Source organism: Neolamprologus multifasciatus, chromosome 17, assembly GCF_963576455.1.
Source record: "Neolamprologus multifasciatus chromosome 17, fNeoMul1.2, whole genome shotgun sequence".
In the NCBI taxonomy this organism is placed as follows: domain Eukaryota; kingdom Metazoa; phylum Chordata; class Actinopteri; order Cichliformes; family Cichlidae; genus Neolamprologus; species Neolamprologus multifasciatus.
This window is the reverse complement of record NC_140455.1, coordinates 39,238,113-39,247,635: the sequence shown is the minus strand read 5'-3', so window position 1 is coordinate 39,247,635 and position 9,523 is coordinate 39,238,113. Positions and strand designations below refer to the sequence as shown.

Sequence of the window (9,523 nt, the reverse complement as noted above, 5' to 3'; positions counted from 1 at the left end):
AGGCCGAGAACCTCGGGAAGGCGGACGAGGCCGAGAACGCGGGAAGGCGGACGAGGCCGAGAGCGCGGGAAGGCGGACGAGGCCGAGAGCGCGGGAAGGCGGACGAGGTTGAGAACGCGGGAAGGCGGACGAGGTTGAGAACGCGGGAAGGCGGACGAGGCTGAGAACGCGGGTACGCGGACCAGGCCGAGAACGCGGGAAGGCGGACGAGGCCGAGAGCGCGGGAAGGCGGACGAGGCCGAGAGCGCGGGAAGGCGGACGAGGCCGAGAGCTCGGGAAGGTGGACGAGGCCAAGAACGCGGGAAGGTGGACGAGGCTGAGAAGGCGGGAAGGTGGACGAGGCCGAGAACGCGGGAAGGCGGACGAGGCCAAGAGCGCGGGAAGGTGGACGAGGCTGAGAAGGCGGGAAGGTGGACGAGGCCGAGAACGCGGGTACGTGGACGAGGCCGAGAACGCGGGTACGTGGATGAGGCCGAGAACGCGGGTACGTGGATGAGGCCGAGAACGCGGGTACGTGGACGAGGTTGAGAACGCGGGAAGGTGGATGAGATGCCCGGTCCGTCCTGGTCATCATACCACAGTAGCCTCATCACAGAGCACAGTTTGCTCCCGCACAGGCCCTTCTGGCAAACACAGTTTTTCAAACCCTGCCACCTTCGGGACCGGTTGTCCCCCGGCTGGTCCGTCATTGCTCTGCGTACGGAAAGCCTTGCCCTCATCCCGAATGCTCAGTAGCTTCGACTGCATGTTCGCACCCGTGCCCCATGTGGGCTGGGCTGCTGCCCGAGGGGCTCCCAGGTCGATCCTGCCAGTAGTAAATAGTGGTCTCAAAGTAGAAAATGAGCATAGAGAAAAACAAGAAAAAGAATAGCACTATTTTCCGTTGCCTGTATTGTAGAGCAGGGGAGTCCAACTCCAACACAGCTGAATCAAATGGCTGGTTTGCCTCTTCAGCATGCCATCAAGTTTGGCAAAGGCCTGGTAACAAGCCATTCATTTGACTCAGGTGTGTCAGAACAAGGATGCATCTAAAAGCTGCAGGACAGCAGCTCTCGAGGACTGGAGATGGACAGCACTAACTTCCACCCATGACCCCTTCAAATCTGGTAAAAAGTAACACGCCTGTTTTGTAAATGTAAGAAGTAGAAAGTACAGATATTTGATTAGAAACGTGTGGAGTGAAAGTAAAAGCTGGTTCAGTACAGATACTTTAAGTATAGTAATGGAGGATTTGTACTTTGTTACTTCCCTCTTTGAGAGACCTGCATGAAGCAAGCTTAGTTATGATGTGCAGTGGAAACACAGCCAGCATTAGCAAGGAAACGAGCTTCAGTGATTTACCATCTTAAAGACGTGTTTCCCTTGAGATGTACAACACACACGCCTGTGTTTCTGAGCTCATGAAACACAGCCGCACGTCCTTTTTGTGGCCTTTATTAAAAGCCAAAGAAAAGTCTTCCTCAGGCTCAGGAAGTCCTGTCAAAGTCACAATGAACCAGCCTCTCATTGCCTGTGGAAAGCAAAAGGCCTGGGCTTATATAGCAGTGCACTGCCTCATTTGAACCCATCACATAATTATTATCATGCACACGCACAACATAGCTTGCACTTGTGTGCATTTAAAAGAAACACACTCCCTGGGTGTGCATCCCTGAGGTGAATAATAGCAGTGATGTGCTGTGTTTCAACACATCCTCTCTAATGATTGGTTTGTGAGGCTTTTCCTTCACAAAGCAATATAAACATAGACAGGGGTGTGTTTACTAAGCCACTGTAGTATCATGTAAAGTGACAGTTAGATGAGGCAGAATGAAAGGACAGACTCATCCAACATGACAAATCATTTCAGTGCTTCACCTAGCTCTGCATCATCAGGTGACGTCTTCAGTCTCAGCTGACTGCAGCTTTATAAACAGGACATTTGCACAATGACTGAAACCAGCACACTGAATGAACGATGGGCTGGGAGGACAGTTCCTTCATCATTAATATGCAAATTGTCATAATATGCAAAGGCTCCATGTTCTCCAGAACACAGCACCTTCTTCCTTTATGATTTACTTTGTTCCTCCCACCCAAAACACACGTGTCCACAAAGTGGACTGAAAGTTCTCACATGATTTGTAGTGATGTATTTTGGTACTTTAATTTTTCTCTGTGTGAAAAGAAACAAAATCACAAGGAAAGTCTACAGATTTAGAAACTCATCAGCTGATTTGGTCCAGAGTAAACAAACATGCTGCTGCTATTAAAATTCAGTTATTCCAAAATACACGGTATAGTTTCTAAAATGTTTTAAATGGTATATTCTTGATGAAATATTGGTTTATGACATTTGCAAAATTTTCATACAAGAGTTAGTTTGCATGAAAGTTTACAGTTTTATACCATGCTTTATCCTGTTTATGGCTGTTAGAGCGAGTGCTCATGTCCTGTCAGTGGTACAGAAGATGGTCAGGATCGATTAATCATCCATATCTATTCACCAGAGCGTCAGTCATTTGGATCCCCCGTCCCTCTGCGGATGGGGATCCAATGTGTTCATTTAAATTCAAACAACAACAATGACAAATTCACTCAGCGAGCAACAACGAGCGATGCAGCCCAACGCTCAGGCCACAGAAATGTTCCCACGCTGCGTCTGGATTTAAATGTAAAAGATTGTCAGAGGTGCTAAATTAGTGGACGGCTCTGCAGAAGACGGAGAGAGGGACGAGATAATAGAAGTGAGGAAGGGAAATGAAATGATTACCTCTGCAGTAAGTCACGAGGCCTCAATCACAGACTAAATGAGAAATGAAAGGGGCTGTGCCTCACAGTGTTGCTAGAAGGAGCACAACATCTCTTTTTAACTGGAAGCTGCTAATTGCAGCCGCAGGGTCTCTTTCTAGTTTGATATATCTGCTTCCTATCTGCTTCCTTCCTCCCCGACTACGTCATCTTCCTTTCATCACAAACATTTGATGGCAAGTTAAACATGTTCAATCATACCCAGGAGGCAGCCTATCCGCTTTTCTACTTATTCACCAGCTAAGTAACTCATTCAGCTCAAGCCTTTCTCCTTTTAAACTCTTCTTCGCAGTCATTCAATCCCAGTTTTACACCATGCCTCACTCATCGTACCCAGTCAGGGGACAGAAAGTGAGTCGCAGCATATAAAACATTCATGAACTACGGTTATGCCAAGTGTTTTCTATCCTGCATTCAGTCGCATTCATATTCCTACAGATATATCAGAAGCAGCTTGGGGTTCTTGCTCAAGGATATTTGGCACGTGCACTGAACCCTAAACTTCCAATTAGTAACTCTGCTCTAGCTCCTGAGCTCCACAGATATTCGGCTACAGCTCAGATCTATTAGGCCTTATGTGCTGGTATGAAACACAGATACACGTCCACTGAGCATTTCATTATGAATATGACTACATGTGAATACAAATAACATTTGAGCTTTTAGTCAGTTTCACATGCTTTGGTGTTAATGACATGAACCCTGTTTTATGCTGCTGGCAGTTTCATCCTTTGTTTTCACTTGTTTCGTATTTGGCTAGGGTCAGTGTCACTACTGAGGGGATACCTGGGCCTACAGGAGTTTGTACAGGTAGTTCAACTCATCCAGGATGGCCCATCAATGCATGCCATTCTAAGAAGGTTTGTTGTTAGACACTACTGTTGGGCAGCTAACATACAAAAACTCTTACATTGGGTTCACAACGACCCCCCTGTACCAGCCTTGGTACAAATGGAAACTGCATCTAGCTGCAACTCATTATCATCAATACTCAGCTCACCACTCCCTTTCTCTCCAACCCTTGTTGGGGAGAATCCAATAGCTAAGGAAACGGTAACTATTTGGTGACAGTTCAGAAAATACTTCGGGCTACTTGGGCTGTCTTTGCTAACACCTTTACTAAAAAATTGCAATTTTGCACCTTCAAACACTGATGCGGCCTTTAGCAGTTGGAAAGATAACGGACTCAGGACTGTTAAGGACTTGTACAGCCAGGACACCTTTCTATCCTTTGCTGACCTGTCGTCTAAATACAACCTGCCTGATTCCAATTATTTTCGTTATCTTCAGGCTAGAGATTTTGTAAAAACGCAGTTCCCTCACTTTCCCAATCGGCCTCCAGAAACAAATCTGATTATCATCCTGCAGACGAACCCTCATCAAAACAGACTTATATCAGTCTGGTATAAAATACTAGATACTTTGGTCCCCAAATCCATTTCTCCTACTAAGCTGAGATGGGAGGAAGAGCTACAGACAACCCTCCCAGAATATCAGTGGGATTCTGCTTTGAAATTGATTCACTCGTCCTCAATTTGTGCCCGTCATGCTTTGATTCGGTGCAAGGTGGTCTATAAAGTACATTATACAAACACAAAATTATCTAAAATCCATCCAACCATTACTGATGCCTGTAACAGATGCCGACTATCACCTGCCAACCATGTCCACATGTTCTGGTTGTGTTCGAAACTGAGTGCATTTTGGAGGAATATATTCGACACACTTAGCCAAGCATACGGCCAGACTGTCCCTCCGAACCCGCAATTTTTGGCATTCCTCCCGACCTGAACTCATCTGGCCCCATCAAACAGCCTAGCCTTCACCACTTTACTGGCTCGGAGGCTTATTCTGTTGAAGTGGAAGCTTCCCCACCCCAACTCATGACCATTGGGTGAGGGACGTACTCTTTAACTTAAAGTTAGAAAAACTTCGATTCTCTTTAAAAGGTTCTATTAGGAAATTTAACAAAACCTGGAAATCATTTCTCTTACTGATCGACACCAGTTTTTGTTTTTGTTGTTTGTTTGTTCTGAAATCAAGATCGACTTTGCTGTTGCTAACTTTGTATTTCATGGTTGAAATCAGTAAAACAAAGTTGGAATAAAAAGGTGTAATTATGTTTAAAGCCAAATCTATTTGAGGTCGTGGACAGTAAATAAACCAGCAGCGTTAGTTGAGGAGCCGTTTGGTCTGTAACCTTTTTATTAACTGAAGCATCTGCATCAGACTGGCGTGTTGCCAAGGTGATTAACATGCTTTGTAAGGTCAGTTTTACAAAATGTATCAGCTGTTAAAGTCTCCATGCAAAAGGCTTCTGCCATAGAGAGCTGCAAAGATTGACTCTTTTCTGAATTAATGACAAAGGAAGTTAGAGTCCAGCTGCGGTCTATAAAAATGAAGACACTCGACTGCAAATCAATGTCAATCATCTTCGACTGCTCGTCTATTTCAGGGTCACGGAGGGACTGGAGCCGATCTGAACACATGACGAGAGGCAGCGCACATCACGCCACACATGTGGATATAAACTTTTTACACATCATCAGCTACATACTCGGGATCATGCTTTGTGCAGAAATTATGTCAACACACATGCAGAGATGTCACATTTATAAGAAAAATAAACATTGTTTATCAGTTTTTTCTAAAGCTTCAGGGCTGATGGGGTCATTTGCATATTTAGAGTATTTCTGGGCGTAAATAATATATTTATATATTTTTGTTTTCCAGGGCAAAATGTCAGCTCAGTCTTGTTTCTTGTGTCTCTGAAGATTAAATAATCATAGAGATGAACAACAAAAATGTGACACGCAGCACTATGAGTGAAGCTCCTCCACATGTCTGCTGGATGGATGTCATCATGAGATTACCTGGCAGGAGGTCACTTTGGATCCATCTCTGATTTAACCCAGAGGAAGACGACGACTCCTCTCCAGTGTTTCCACTCAATGAAATATATTTTTCTTCTGTAAACTTCTCAGTCTTTAAAAGTTGTAACTGTGAGCAAATATTTTTATAACTGACATAAACGTAAGTATAACTCAGTCCTCTACAAAAATCTCACAAGATACAAATCTGCAGTGTCCTGTTTGACTTTGTGTTGCTCTGTCCAGCAGAAGAACTCTGTGTCCTGAAACATCGTGCACGTCTCAGAGACATAAACACAGTATGACTCTTTCAGGGAGAGGAGAAAGCACACTACTGCTAACATAATGTTATGATTTAAGATCTGCTTGAGCATAAGATCTTTTTGACATAGCAACTCATAAACATCCAAGTGCAGTAAACTACAAGCCTTAGTAAACCCTGATGCATGGTTTTAAAACACTCTTCACAGTGTTTTGTGCTCCAAAAGGAAAACTAACAGAAATATGTGCAGTACGGCCCGCTGCAGCTGCGTCCATGCCTCTGAGGTGCAAATCTCACACCAGCCTTTTCAGTCAATGTCAACAATATTTTTACTGGAAAATATCGAAGCTAAATCTGCACATGAGAGTGACGCTCCTCTAAAATATGCATGCCAACATGGCAGCGAGGCTTTAATACAGAGCTGCACGTGGTATCAATAAGATGTATTAATATGTGTATGAATGGAAAGCAGGAAAAGAAGCACTGAGTTGAACAGATGTGCATCTCTGACACTGATAGTGAAAACACAAGTAGAGAGCGTACTGTGCTGCTCCTACTTCAGGCTGCTGTTGTCATGGTTACCCATCTCTGCACATCTCTCTCACACACACACACACACACACACACACACACAGTTTGCATGCTGAAACACAGACGGAGAGAAACGATAGAGATAGAGGGGAGGTGTGTGCTCCAGTAACGTAAAGAGGGAAAAGGCCAAATCCATCTCATTCTGCATCAGGGCTGACTGCATCACATCTGAGACAAACTCAAAATCTAACAAGGACAACCCCCTCCCCTCTACACACACACACACACACACACACGCACGCACACGCACACGCACACACACACACGCACACACGATAGGGAACCTTGAGCTGTGACTGCAGAGATCCAGCATGACTTCCAGTGGGCAACAGAAATCGACTGTATGGGGTGGATGTGGGGGGGTGGGCATGTCCAGTTAATGATGATAATAACAACAATTAACCTGTCCCCTCTCTTTGGACTGTGGGAGGAAGCCGGAGTACCAAACACAAGGAGAACATGCAAACTCCACAGAAAGGCCTGATGAGGGAAGTGAACCCAGGACCTTCTTGCTGTGCGACAACAGCGCTCACCACTGTGCCACCGTGTTAGTGGGGAAAGGTTGATTGGTCAATCTAAATTGCCCGTACGTGTGAATGCGCGAGTGAATGTGATTGGTTGTCTGTCCCTGTGTGTTGGCCCTGCGACAGACTGGCGACCTGTCCAGGGTGGACGCCGCCTCTCGCCCTGACAGCTGGGATAGGCTCCAGCGCCCCCTAGCGTCCCTGAAAGGGATAAGCGGAAGTGAATGGATGGATGTATAATAATAATAATAATAATAATAATAATAATAATAATAATAATAATAATAATAATAATACAGTGAACAGAGAAACAAAGAACCAGTCCAAAATAAAACAGTGAACATTTCTTACCTGCGGAGACAAACAGAGGTGAGCTCAGAACACTCTCTGCTGTGACGCACAGGAACATGTATGACTTGGCTGTTCACACACAATCAGCAGTCAAGGTCCAATTATAATGCAGTCTTGTGCTTTAAGAGTTAAAGCTGCAGGTTTGTGTGTTTGAGCTCTAAAATCGAGCACCCTCACCGTTCCTGAAACAAACGTCAAACACGTGAGCTGCAGCTTCCTTTGTATGAGGTCTTTGTGCCATCCATGGCACTGAAGCTCCATCAAAAGTGATTTTACAGCCAAAGGCACATCCATCTGCTTTCAGTCATCGTGCAAATGTCCTGTTCATAAGGTTGAAAGCTGCAGTCAGCTGATGATCATGAAACGTTTCTCCAGATGAACAGAATCAACCTTTGGTATGCATCATGTCACACTTTCACTGCAGCTGTGATATGTTTTTTCCTAAAGCCTGATTGATATTTAGATACAACAGCATTGGTGTGTACAAACTCCCTGAACTGCTCACACACTAGAGCTTCAGGAGCTTTGGCCAGCACGCACAGATCAGATGTTGGTCTATAACTAGGTAAAACTGCTGGGACAACAAAAGCTGATTTCTATACTGAGGGAATTTCATTCATATCCAGTGTGACTGAATCGGGAGCTGAAGATATGATCGAATGCTTTAGGGGTTTATGGGCTTCCTGCACAGAGAAAGGAGCAAAGCTAAATGGCTGACCAGTGCACACTGGAAGGTTTGGGCAGGATTTTACAAAGACCGGATTCAAAGAGTCAAACAAAAGCCAGAAGATATAAAAGTGTTTGTCAAAGTAATCCATAATTGACTTCCTGTCATAAACAGGAATTCACCAAAGTGACCAAAACTGACAACAAACAAAGAGACAACATGAACAAATCCATGTACAGTGGCTCTGACATGCTGTAGACTAGGTCAACATCTGTCCCTGATGTGTGTCCTTGTCTTTCCTGTGACCGTGTCACATATATATTTACTGCACACAGCACGAGCCCTCGCAGCAGCAGCAGCAGCAGCAGCAGCAGCAGCAGCGGGCTGTGTCTCCCTCTTGTGGCCAATGTCTAATATGACAACTACCCCATGGTCCAAACAAAGCATCCGTCATTATCAAGCATTATTTGCAGCAGTGCATGAAGATGACAGTACAGTCATTATTTAATCGTGTTCATAAGAGCACGGGGGACTGAAAGTAGAACACTGAAATATTCATCACGCGATCAAGGGTCTATTTGGGTGCTTTTCCAGTTCTGTGAATAAGACTGTTTTAAACGAGCCAATCAGAGGACGAGGGACCGAACGTCAGGACATTCGAGCAAAAAAAACAGATACAGAGCAGCAAGGAAGGAGAAAGACAGGTTTGGAGACATGCATGCATGTATTTCTGCAGGCAGCACAGTGTCAGTGCATAATTCTACTTACTGGATCATTTTTATTGAACTATCAGACATTTGTCAGTAAAATCAGGCGTCACCATCACACCTGTGTTTGACCGTTTGGTGTCTCAATTATTCAAATCATTTTTCTTACACAAAGACAAAGAGGTCTATTTAAATATAAAGGATGTATTCACTGTGATTTGTGCACTACTATATTTAGTCTAAATGAGATAATTTACAAATAAGTATATTAATGCAATGAAGACTTGAAACTACACCGACACCATAAAACAACGAGGAAACTATTCAGTCACAGAGAAACTCTAAAACCTACAGTCAGTGAGCAAACGAGACAGAAGAAATCAGCTGTGGTTTAATCCACAAACACAAATGTCTGTGATTCAATAGACAAGACACAACTATTATTATATGATATTTAAAGGGGTTGATGGATGTTTTTCAACAACCTGCCGTTAGTTTGAATGAACCACAGCACTGGAGTTCACAGAAACCCTTTCAGAGTCATGAGGAAGCACTCACTGCTCAATGGTTTGTTCTGCAGCCGTGTAGTACAGGATTACAGCAACGGTCTGCATAAAGAAATTACTTTTTTAAGATGTGCGAGGTGGCCAATCAGGCGTGTTTCAGCCACCGTGACTGTGGACCGACCAGCAGTTCACCGCCGTCATCCATCACCCGACTACAGATGTCAGTGTCACACAGTCTGACCTTGAAGCAGATAA

The 9,523-nt window shown here is 44.5% G+C and overlaps 1 protein-coding gene across 7 annotated transcripts in view; it reads right to left on the bottom strand.

The window, feature by feature from the left end:
* The window catches only part of LOC146499897 (pleckstrin homology domain-containing family A member 5-like), a 124,414-nt gene that overhangs the window by 71,759 nt on the left and 43,132 nt on the right, over positions 1-9,523 (bottom strand). The window lies entirely within an intron of this gene.